Here is an 11,038-nt window from a genome sequence, read left to right on the forward strand (position 1 = left end):
CTGCCTCAGCCTCCCGAGCAGCTGGGACTACAGGCGCCCGCCACCACGCCCAGCTAATTTTTTGTATTTTTAGTAGAGACGGGGTTTCACCGTGTTATCCTGGATGGTCTCGATCTCCTGACCTCGTGATCCGCCCTCCTTGGCCTCCCAAAGTGCTGGGATTACAAGCGTGAGCCACCATGCCCGGCCGTATGTATATATGTTTAGAGAGGAGGACTCTTTCTGTCACCCAGGCCAGAGCAAAGTGGCTATAATAGCTCACCGCACCCTCGAACTCCTGGCCTCAAATGATCCTCCCATCTCGGCCTCCCAAAGTGTGAGCCACCATGTTAGCCCAAAATCACAAATATCTTGTCATTCAGCCTTTATTTCATTCAGCAAATATTTAAAGAGTGTCTATTAGAAAGGCATTTTGCTTGGAACAGGAGCTGCAGCAGTAATCAAAATACACAAAATTCAGGACTTTTGAGGCTTACATGCTGGTGAGGTAGAGGAAATAAAAAGTTAATTAACTGATCATGATAAGTGCTATGAAGAAAAACTGGATTGGCCAGGCGCAGTGGCTCATGCCTGTAATCCCAGCACTTTGGGAGGCCGAGGCGGGCAGATCATTTGAGGTCAGGAGTTCAAGACCAGCCTGGCCAACATGGTGAAAGCCCGTCTCTACTAGAAATACAAAAATTAGCCGGGCGTGGTGGCAGGTGCCTGTAATCCCAGCTACTTGGGAGGCTGAGGCAGGAGAATTGCTTGAACCCGGGAGGCGTAGGTTGCAGCGAGCTGAGATTGTGCCACTGCACTCCAGCCTGAGTGATAGAGCAATAGATTTTTGAGACTGAGTCTCAAAAAAAATTAAAAAACGAAAATAAAACTGGATTATAGAGATACTAATGTTTAGAAAAGGTCTCGATGAAGGGCTAAGTGTGCTGATGAACAAACCTTACACCAACAGGGGAAACAGCATTTCAGACAGATAAAATAACAAGAATGAAGGCCTAAGGCTGGAGCAAAAAGAACACTTTTTGACCAGAGCATAATGTGGTAAGGGGAAAAATGATTACAAGATGAGGTTAGGGTTGTAGACAGGGGCCAAATCATGTAGGACCTGGTAGAAAGCTAGTGAGGTATTTAAATAGGAGGGTGATGTTACCTGATGATAAACAGTATATTTTTAAAAATTGGCTGGGCGCGGTAGCTCACGCCTGTAATCCCAACACTTTGGGAGGCAGAGGCGGGCAGATCGCATGAGCCCAGGAATTCCAGACCAGCCTGGGCAACATGGAGAAACCTGTCTAGACCAAAAAAAATACAAAAATTAGCTGGGTGTGGTGATGTGGCCTGTAATTCTAGCTACTCAGGAGGCAGAGTTGGGAGGATCACCTGAGCCCCAGGAGGTTGAGGCTGCAGTGAGCCATAATGGCACCATCGCACTCCAATCTGGGTGACAGAATGAGCACCTGTCTCAAAAAAAAAAAAAAAATCGTTCTGGAAATTTGTGGACAAACATGGAAGATTAAACATGTAAATTTATATTTCTCTGCCTCTCAAAATCTATTAAAATGATAGGAGGAAAATAAAAATACTACTACTAACAGCTAATGAGATTTTACAAAACTTTGAAAGCTAAAAAAAGATGAATGATTAATAACGAACTTAACTCAGAACAGATGTCAACCCAAAACAAGTCAAGTCATACTGTCTTGACATGTATGGGTTTCTGCTTGCCCAGCACAGCAGCTGGAGTCTGCTTGCCCAGCACAGCACAGCCAAACACTGACACTGGGATAGCAGCAAGAGAGAGTTGAGGCATTTATTGTAGGGCACCAAGCAAGGAGAATTGAGTAGCTCATGCTTAAGACCTGAACTCCCACATTGCTTACAGGTAAGAGTTTTTAAAGGTGAGGAGGCAGAGGTTACAGGCGACGTCATAAATCAATACATGGAAGCTATACGTTGGTTTGATTTTAAAAGGCTGGACGTCTTGAAGTGGTGGGGGGCACAGGTTACAGGTGGATTCAAAGATTTTCTGATGTTTGATTTGCTAAGGAGGCAAAGCTTTGTCTAAAAATTTGGGATCCGCAGAAAAGAATATTAGCCCTGGCTCAGGGGTGTGATCTCCAGGCCCCTCGGGAAGAAATTTAGAACAAAGAACAGGGATCAGGATTTAGTCTTCAGTTTCCCCTTATCAGGGGCCAAATCATGTTAGACAGTAGATCTGTTTGGTGGGGGATCTGGGTTTCTGGAAAACAACCCAGGGACATATGTTAAAATGTTATCTTAAGTTTCTATAGGGAATAAAACATCTCCTGACTCTTTTTTGGGCTACTGTTTTAAGCTACTATTACCTTTTTGTTTATCAAATTGCTCATTTATTTCTCAGCGCTAGCTAGGTTCCTGGAATTTTCCTTAAAGAAACTCAATATTTTCCTTTATTTCCATGCTTGGGGGTTGCCCACAGGCCCCTAAGTAGGGTCCCTACTCCATCTTAATACACTCCTCCTTCCCAGAAATCTGAAAATTCCAGAAATTAAACATAAGATACTTCTAAAAATGATGGTGACATTTGGAACTAAATAAAGGATCGTTTTACCGAAAGTCTGAATAAGGAAGAGTTAGAACTCCAACTCTAGATTTTCTCCATCACCAGTGTGATGGTTAATTTCTCCTGAAACATTATTTCTTATTGTTTCCCAGGAAGCTCCCGCCAAATGAGGGAAGAAGCAAAGAAAGTGGAAGGTATGGGGCCGGGCATGGTGGCTCACACCTGTAATCCTACACATTGGGAGGCCGAGGCAGGCGGATTGCTTGAGCTCAAGAGTTTGAGACCAGCCTGGGCAATATGGTGAAACCCCGTCACTACCAACTTGACTGAATTGAGGGATGCCTAGATGGCTGGTGAAGCATTGTTTCTAGCTGTATCTGTGAGGGTGTTTCCAGAGGAGATTGACCTGTGAGTCAGTGGACTGAGAGAGGAAGACCTACCCTCAGTGTGGCAAGCACCATACAGTCAGCTGAGGGCTAGGCTGGGGCAAACAGGAAAGAAAGGGAATTCTCTCTCTTTGCTCTCTCCCTTATGGAACAAGACACCTTTTTCCTTCCTGCTTTTGGACATCAGATTGCACCATATTCAGCTTTTAGACACTGGGATTTGCACGAGTGGCTTCCCAGGAACTCTTGGGCTTTTAGCCTCAGAGTGGGGGCCAAACTCTCTGCTTCCCTGGTTCTGAGGCTACTGGGACTGAGCCACATTACCAGTCTCTCTGGTGCTCTAGCTTGCAAGGTGGCCTGTTGTGGGACTTCCACCTCTGTGATCATGTGTCAATTCCCTAATAAATTGCCTCTCATATATAGTATTGGTTATGTCTCTCTGAAGAACTCTGATACAGCTAGGTTGCCATGAGACTCCTCTTTCCCTTCCAGACAGAAGACTACAGATTTAGTTCATGAAGAAAACGAACCAAAAAAAAACAGCTATGAACCCTATCCTAGGGGGTTCAAAGGCTTGACCCTATCCTTAGGGTAAAGGCACTGGACTGAAAATGGGAAATAGGGAAGGCTAAATACTAAATTATGAACGTCTTGCTCCTTTTCCGCCATCACATCTTGATATGTGATTTCTGCCTCCAAGGCAGGAGGTTGGAAAATTCCTCCCCAGAGAAATCAATTGTCCCAAGAGAAAGACCTAACAGATGTCAGCTTTTAGGAAGTTATCCAATGATACAGCCAGGTCCCTATTTTACCACTCGGTGGGAAGGCTGCCAATTGGTGAATAAACAAGCCCCACTGACGCACAGTGTATAGAAGGTTTCTTTAATGTCTTATTCTTAAATATGAATAGATACTCAAGAGTTCCAGGCATTTGAGTACAGCCTATGGCAAGTAAGATGGAAAGCTAAACAATAATCATAATTTAAAAAGTAAGCTCTGAAGAAACAAAGAGAAAAAAATTTCAATGGAAACCACAATTAATATCCTCAGATAGACAAGAAAATGTATTGAATCTCTAAATCCAAAATAGGAAATACCTATTGGGATTACAAATATTGCATACTTTAAAATACATATATTAATAGAGGCCTGAAAGATAAAGCCCAAGAAATTTCTCAGAAAACAGAACAAAAAGAACAAGGGATAGAAAAACAGGAAAGAAAAATAATCAAATGAGAAATTGGATTCCACATCCAACTAATAAGAGATACAGAGAGGAATAACAACAAAAACAATGGAAAATTAGTTATTAATGAAATGACATGATAATTCATGACTCAATAACAATTTCTCCTGAAACATTATTTCTTATTATTTCCCAGGAAGCTCCCGCCAAAATGACGGAAGCAGCAAAGAAAGTGGAAGGTATGGGGCCGGGCATGGTGGCTCACACCTGTAATCCTAGCACTTTGGGAGGCCGAGGCAGGCGGATTGCTTGAGCTCAGGAGTTTGAGACCAGCCTGGGCAATATGGTGAAACCCTGTCACTACCAAAAATACAAAAAATTATCCGGACATGGTGACATGTGCCTGTCGTCCTAGTTACTGAGGAGGCTGAGGTTGGAGGATCATTTGATCCCAGAAGGCAGAGGTTGCAGTGATCTGAGATCACACCACTGCACTTTAGCCTGGGTGAGAGATTGAGACCCCATCTCAAAAAAAAAAAAAAAGAAAAAAAGAAAAGAAAAAAAAAAGAAAGTAGAAGGTATGGAATTCCATAAAAAACTCTACCAATATGAGAGAGAACAGACAGGAATGAAGGCAGAAAGGAAGAAAAAGAAAGGGAGGGAGGGAGGAAAGAGGCAACTGACAGATCACTTCATGTTTATGACCATACTGAGAGAAATATATTCTGTTAAGCAGAATAGTGTCCCTCAAAGATGTTTATGTCCTGGCCAGGCATGGTGGCTCACACGTGTAATCCCAGCACTTCGAAAGGCCAAGGTGGGAGGATTGTTTAAGGCTAGGAGTTGTTGACTAACCTGGCCAACATAGTGAGACCCCCCCTGTCTCTAATATTAAATTTTTAAAAAAGATTCTATTTCCTTATTAACAGAACCTGTGAATATCTTACTTTTTATGGCAAAGGGACTTTGTAGATGTGATTAAGGATCTTGACAAGAGGGGTTTATCTAGGTAGGCACAATGTAATCACAAGGGTCCTCATGAGAGGGAGATACATAGGAAGGTCAGTCTTAGAAAAGGAGATGCAATGACAGAAACAGAGGTCAGAGAGATGTAATTGCTGAAAGGGATCCAGAAGCCAAGGTATGTGGGTAGCTTCAAGGAACTGGAAAAGGCAAGGAAATGGATTCTCCCCTACAGCCTCCAGAAGAAACACAACTTTGCTGACACCTTGATTTTAGCCCAGTGAGACCCATTTTGGACTTCTGACCTCTAAAAGTGTAAGATAATACATTTGTGTTATTTTAAGTCAGCAAGTTTATGGTAATTGGTTAGAGCAGCAACAGGAAACTAATACACATCTCCAGCAGTGTGTTTGAAGATGAGTTAGTGATGAGTAGTTAGAAAATTAAGCAAATGATAATGACAGAAAACAGGCAATTAATTTTAGAACAATAAAAAACTATACAAGGAATGTAATTTTTACATAAAAATTAAATATTGATTTAACCAAAATAATTTTGATAGAACTATATTGGAGGATGTGCGATCAGGAAGTATGTGTAAATGTGTATGTTGGGAGGTTAGTGCAGTTATGAGTAATAAATTCTCATTTTACATCTATAACAATAGAAAATGTCTATGACTTTACAAATCAAGAACTAGCAGTATATGATTTTAAAATATTTAATTAGAAAAGAGATACCAATAAGAATACCTAAACAAGTTGAAAATAGTAGCTTCTGGGGAGTGGCATCTGGGGATGGTCAGGTGGGAAGTGTTCATTTTCATGACAAAATTATTATTGGACCCTTTAAATGATATATTTGTATTATTTGATTACAATAAATAAAAATTTAATTGTAAATTACTACACCTTCTGAACAGGGAATAGATTGTAAAGGAGTCAAGGTAGATACAGATTGCTTAATTAGGATACTACTGCAGTTTATGAAATAAATGATGGAATGCTAGGAGAAGTGTCAGTAGAGATGGACTAGGTGTAGATGTGGACTACTTTGGAGCTAGAAGCGAAAGACAGGAGGCACTGGTAAGGGAAAGGTAAAGAATGATTCATAAATTTTTTAGCTGGAGTTTCTGGCTGCATAGTTGTATCATTACAGAGATAAAGAGGCCTGAGAAAGAAATAAAGCAGAATGGGATAGAATCAAAAAATCTGTTTTGGCTTATTAAATTTGAGATGCCCATCAGACATCCAAATGGAGATTTGATATATGAGTTTAGACCTCCAGGAAGAGGTCAGGGATGGAAATTTGAATTTGGGAGAAAGTGGTTTATAGGTAGATGGCTTTTAAAAATACAGGAGTATGTTGTATCACCTAGAGAGGCAATGCAGCAAAGTAAGAGGCCTGGCACCAACATTTATAGGTTGCTTAGAGGAGGAAGACTAAATAAGGAGGATGAGAAAGAGGAGGCATGAAGCTGAAAGAAGGCCATTCATTTCTTTGTCTTTGGAAAACTGAAAAAGTATGTATGGTAGGACCTTTGGTACACTGCCCAAGTTCTTGTTCAGGACTAAAGGATTTTCTTCCCCCACTGATGAGGGCTCTAGGCCAAGTTCCACTTCAGAAACTGCACTCTGGTCAAAGGGAGCTGCTGCCTCACCCAAGATTAACCCTCCTCTCTGGATTTGATTCAGTGATATCCAAAGACTTCTTGATTCAGTGATAGAAACATGAGCCTCTAGCCTCAACAATGACAATTCTGAAGGGCCATCCCAGCTTTTGCACTTCCTGTAAGATTGTCTGAAGTCTCTGTTGCTAATAATGCAACATAATTTCTCTCTCTGTAGAATCCTGCCTCCTCACTCCTGACTGTTATTATTCCCAAAGAGCACTCTGCAATAAATATCAGGTGGCAAATCTTGAATCTCAGTGTTTCCCTGTGTTCCGTGAAAGGGCTATATATGCAAAGCAACCCCCAAATGCTGAAGGAGCCAAGAACCCAAAAAGGCAGAAAAATCAAGTTAATTGGTCTTGGGTGATTTATTAGGGGAACTTACAGACAGAAGCGTGGTCTTGGGTGGCCGCAAGACAGGTAGATCTCCATACCACTAAACCCAGGGCTAACCCTCTAAACCCAGGGCTTATATCTTAGGGAAAATATACGTAATCTGCAAGGAATGTTTAGGTGGCTACAGGTGTCACAGCCTGTGATTTCTGTAACAGCATCAAGGGTTGTTTTGGAGGAGACTTAATGGTGAACAGGTGTTCCTACTTAAAGAGTGATACATCAACTAGACATTTTGGGAGCATTCCTGGACTTGGGGTTAGTCAGAAGTTACATGGCAGATTAGCATTTCAAATAAAGTCACTCTGTCCCCAGACCCTGGATCAGACCGATCGATAGCAACAAAGATACATGCTGTTGTGTGGAATGACTTGTGCTACAGAAGTGAGGGAAATTTAACAATAATTTACAACTTCAACAATTAGGATGGTCATGTGTCCTAGTTTGCCCAGGGACAGTCATCCCAAAAAAGTTATTAATAGTATCCCATTCCACTATCGAAAATGTCCTGGTTCACACAAATTATATGATCCTGCTACTAAAAACTTTGAGTCTTAATCTAGTTCTCATTAAGATAAACTACTTAGGTATGAATCACAGCTACTTCTTACTAGCCCTGTGACAGCGGAAAGTTTACTTACACATTCATCTGTGCCTCAGTGTCCCCAATCTCATGTTGTCATTGTAAAGTTAAGTATATCAAATTTTAATTTTGCAGTGATCAACAGGATCTCAGAAGAAGTATGTTCTTACTTTGATAACTTACCTGCTTCCTTATTCCATTTGGGCTGCCATAACAAAAATACCAAAAATGGGTTGACTTATAAACAGTAAACATTTACAGACAGTCCCCGACTTATGATGGTTTGACCTATGACATTCCAACTTTACAATGGTGCAAAAGTGATACACATTAATAATAAACCATACTTCAAATTTTGAATTTTGATTCAAAAATTCTTTATAACTTTATTGTGACATAGGCTTTGTGTTACATGACTTTACCCAATAGTAGGCTAAGTGTTATGACTATGTTTATAGTAGTCTAGGATAAGCTATAATGCTCAATAGGTTAGGTGTATTAAATGCATTTTTGACTTACAATATTTTCAACTTACTGATGGGTTTATTGGGAAATAACCCCATTGTAAGTTGAGGGTCATCTGTATTCCTCACAGTTTTGGAGGCCACAAGTCCAAGATCAAGGCTCAGACAGATTTAGTGTCTGATGATAGCTGGTTTCCTCATAGACAGTACCTCTACCCTCACATTGTGGATGGGCAAGGCATTTCCTTTGACCTTGTTTTACAAGAGCACTAATCCCATCATTAGAACTCCATCCCCATGATGTAATCACCTCTCAAAGGCCCCACTTCTTAGTACCATCACTTTGAGGGTTAGGTTTCAACACATGAATTTGAGAGGGACAAACATATTCAGACCATTGCATCTGCTTAAGTAAAAAGAAATTGTTGAGCCAATGGGTTAGAACCCTTTCTTTTCCATCATGGCTTGTGGAGGAGGTAAGCTAATAGGGCAATAAGCTCTCTACTGTTGAGGCAGCAGCTTTTGGGATAAAAGGACCACTGAGAAGTGGATTTTATTTTGATAGGCAGATTGGGAAAGATGCCATAGAAGGTCAGTTCTTAGTAGGAAGTTGCTGTGGTTGGCATTGCATACAACTAATGAAGTCAGCATCTTGATACCAATCCTATTCCTCCAGTTCTTTCCTGGATATGAAAAGCTGGGACCTAGACCTTGCTGAGCAGTGGTCTAAAAGACATCATTACCATCTCTTCTGCCATATCTATCCAGAGGGAAGGCATGTCCAGATAGCAGGAATCTTCAGGAGTATAGAAACAAGTGCAGACCATCTAAATGAGAATAAGCAAAGTCAAATTTATTTGGAGCTTACAATAGCAAGGGAGTCAGCCACCATCACTTGCATTTGTCAGAGACTCAATGGCAGGCAGAGTAGTGGGAAAGCTTTATAGTAGAAAAAAGGGAAAGCTTCAGGTATGCCAATTCAAGGCTGTTTGCATGGAGAAGCTGCAGTTGGGCTAATTAAAAGCAGGGCATCCTATGTAATTATTTAGGGGTGGGTAGATATTTGGTTCTCTCTAGCTGGCCTTGAGTTGGAAGCCCAGACAAAAATTAGAGAAGCTGTCAGTTATTAATCACATCCTGGCCATTTGGGGTAGATTGCTACCAGGGTTATTGCTTGGCTTCCTGGACTTGTTGCTACATATAGTAATCTGATTTCTTGGACCGGTTACTGGACATAGTAGGTTGCCTTCCTGGACTGGTTGTTGAAGGTTGTAGGTGAGTGTTCTATTTGTATGTATTCTCTGGCCATTGTCTATTTGAATTCAGTCTCCCAGGACGGAGGAGTAGGGAGGAAGTAAGAAAGGGATAGGGTGGCCAGGTGATTAAGGCAAATAAACTCCTATCAGTACTCCAATAGTCCTGTTGTCAGAGGCGTTTGAAGCAGAGTGACTCCAACTTGAACAGGTGCTGGGTAAAATGAGGCTGAGACCTACTGAGCTGCATTCCCAGGAGGTTAGGCATTCTTAGTCACAGAAGATTGGGGTCCATGCAAGATACAGGTCACAAAGACCCTGCTGATAAACAGGATGTGGTAAAGAAGACAGGCAAAACCCACCAAAACCAAGATGAAGACAAAAGTGACCTCTGGTCATCCTCACTTCTCATTATACGTGAATTATAATGTATTAGCATGCTAAAAGACACTCCCACCAGCACCATGATAGTTTACAAATGCCATGGCAACATCCAGAAGTCATACAGTCTAAAAGAGGGTAGAACCTTAAGTTCCAAAAATTGCCTGCCCCCTTCCTTGAAAACTCATGAATAATCCACCCCTTGTTTAACATATAATTAAGAAATAACTGGCTGGGCGCGGTGGCTCACGCCTGTAATCCCAGCACTTTGGAAGGCCGAGCCAGGAGGATCACGAGGTCAGTAGATCGAGACCATCCTGGCTAACACGGTGAAGCCCTGTCTCTACTAAAAATACAAAAAATTTCCAGCTACTCAGGAGGCTGAGGCAGGAGAATGGCGTGAACCCGGGAGGCGGAGCTTGCAGTGAGCCGAGATCACGCCACTGCACTCCAGCCTGGGCGACAGAGCAAGACTCCGTGTCAAAAAAAAAAAAAAAGCAAAAAAAAAAAAACTGTATACTCAGTCCAGCAGCCCAAGCCACTGCTCTGCCTATGGAGTAGCCATTCTTTTGTTTCTTTACTTTTCTAATAAACTTGCTTTCACTTCACTATATGGACTCATGATTGGCAACACTTTCCGGTAACACTGCCCAGGTTTCCTTTGTCAAGCATGCCTTTCTCAGCCCTACATACCCACAGTTAAATAATCCCTTCTCTCCTGTTTATTTTTCAACTATTGAAAATAGCAAACATCTTAAAACAATTTGTCTTCATGTTTTTCCTCTTAAAAAATTGCAAACGTCTTCTGGGCAGGATTCATGTATTGTTTATCTTATTTATTCTCTTCCTAGCATTGCATCTGGAACACAGTCTGTTTTCAATACCGTTTGTTGAACTCCAGGGTAGATTACAGGGCTGTGTATTGTAATCTACAGTACTTTAACTGAAATTACTCGTTTATTGGTGACTACATTGTTGTCAAAAATACACACATGTAGCTGGGTGTGGTGGCTCATGCCTGTAATCCCAACACTTTGGGAGGCCGAGGCGGGCGGATCAGGAGGTCAAGAGATCAAGACCATCCTGGCCAACACGGTGAAACCTGGTCTCTACTAAAAATACAAAAATTAGCTGGGCGTGGTGGCGCATGCCTTTCCTCTCAGTTACTTGGGAGGCTGAGGCAGGAGAATCGCTTGAACCTGGGAGGCGGAGGTTGCA

The 11,038-nt window shown here is 41.7% G+C and overlaps 1 long non-coding RNA gene across 1 annotated transcript in view; it reads left to right on the forward strand.

Moving 5' to 3' along the window:
* Positions 1 to 3,343, forward strand: part of LOC129060053 (uncharacterized) — a 4,459-nt gene extending 1,116 nt beyond the window's left edge. Inside the window, exon 2 of the long non-coding RNA XR_008526397.1 lies at positions 2,692 to 3,343. This is a non-coding gene — a long non-coding RNA (uncharacterized LOC129060053). The remainder of the gene's footprint in view (positions 1 to 2,691) is intronic.
* Positions 3,344 to 11,038: the final 7,695 nt, after the last annotated feature.

Source organism: Pongo abelii, chromosome 5 (genome assembly GCF_028885655.2).
Source record: "Pongo abelii isolate AG06213 chromosome 5, NHGRI_mPonAbe1-v2.0_pri, whole genome shotgun sequence".
Classification (NCBI taxonomy): Eukaryota; Metazoa; Chordata; class Mammalia; order Primates; family Hominidae; genus Pongo; species Pongo abelii.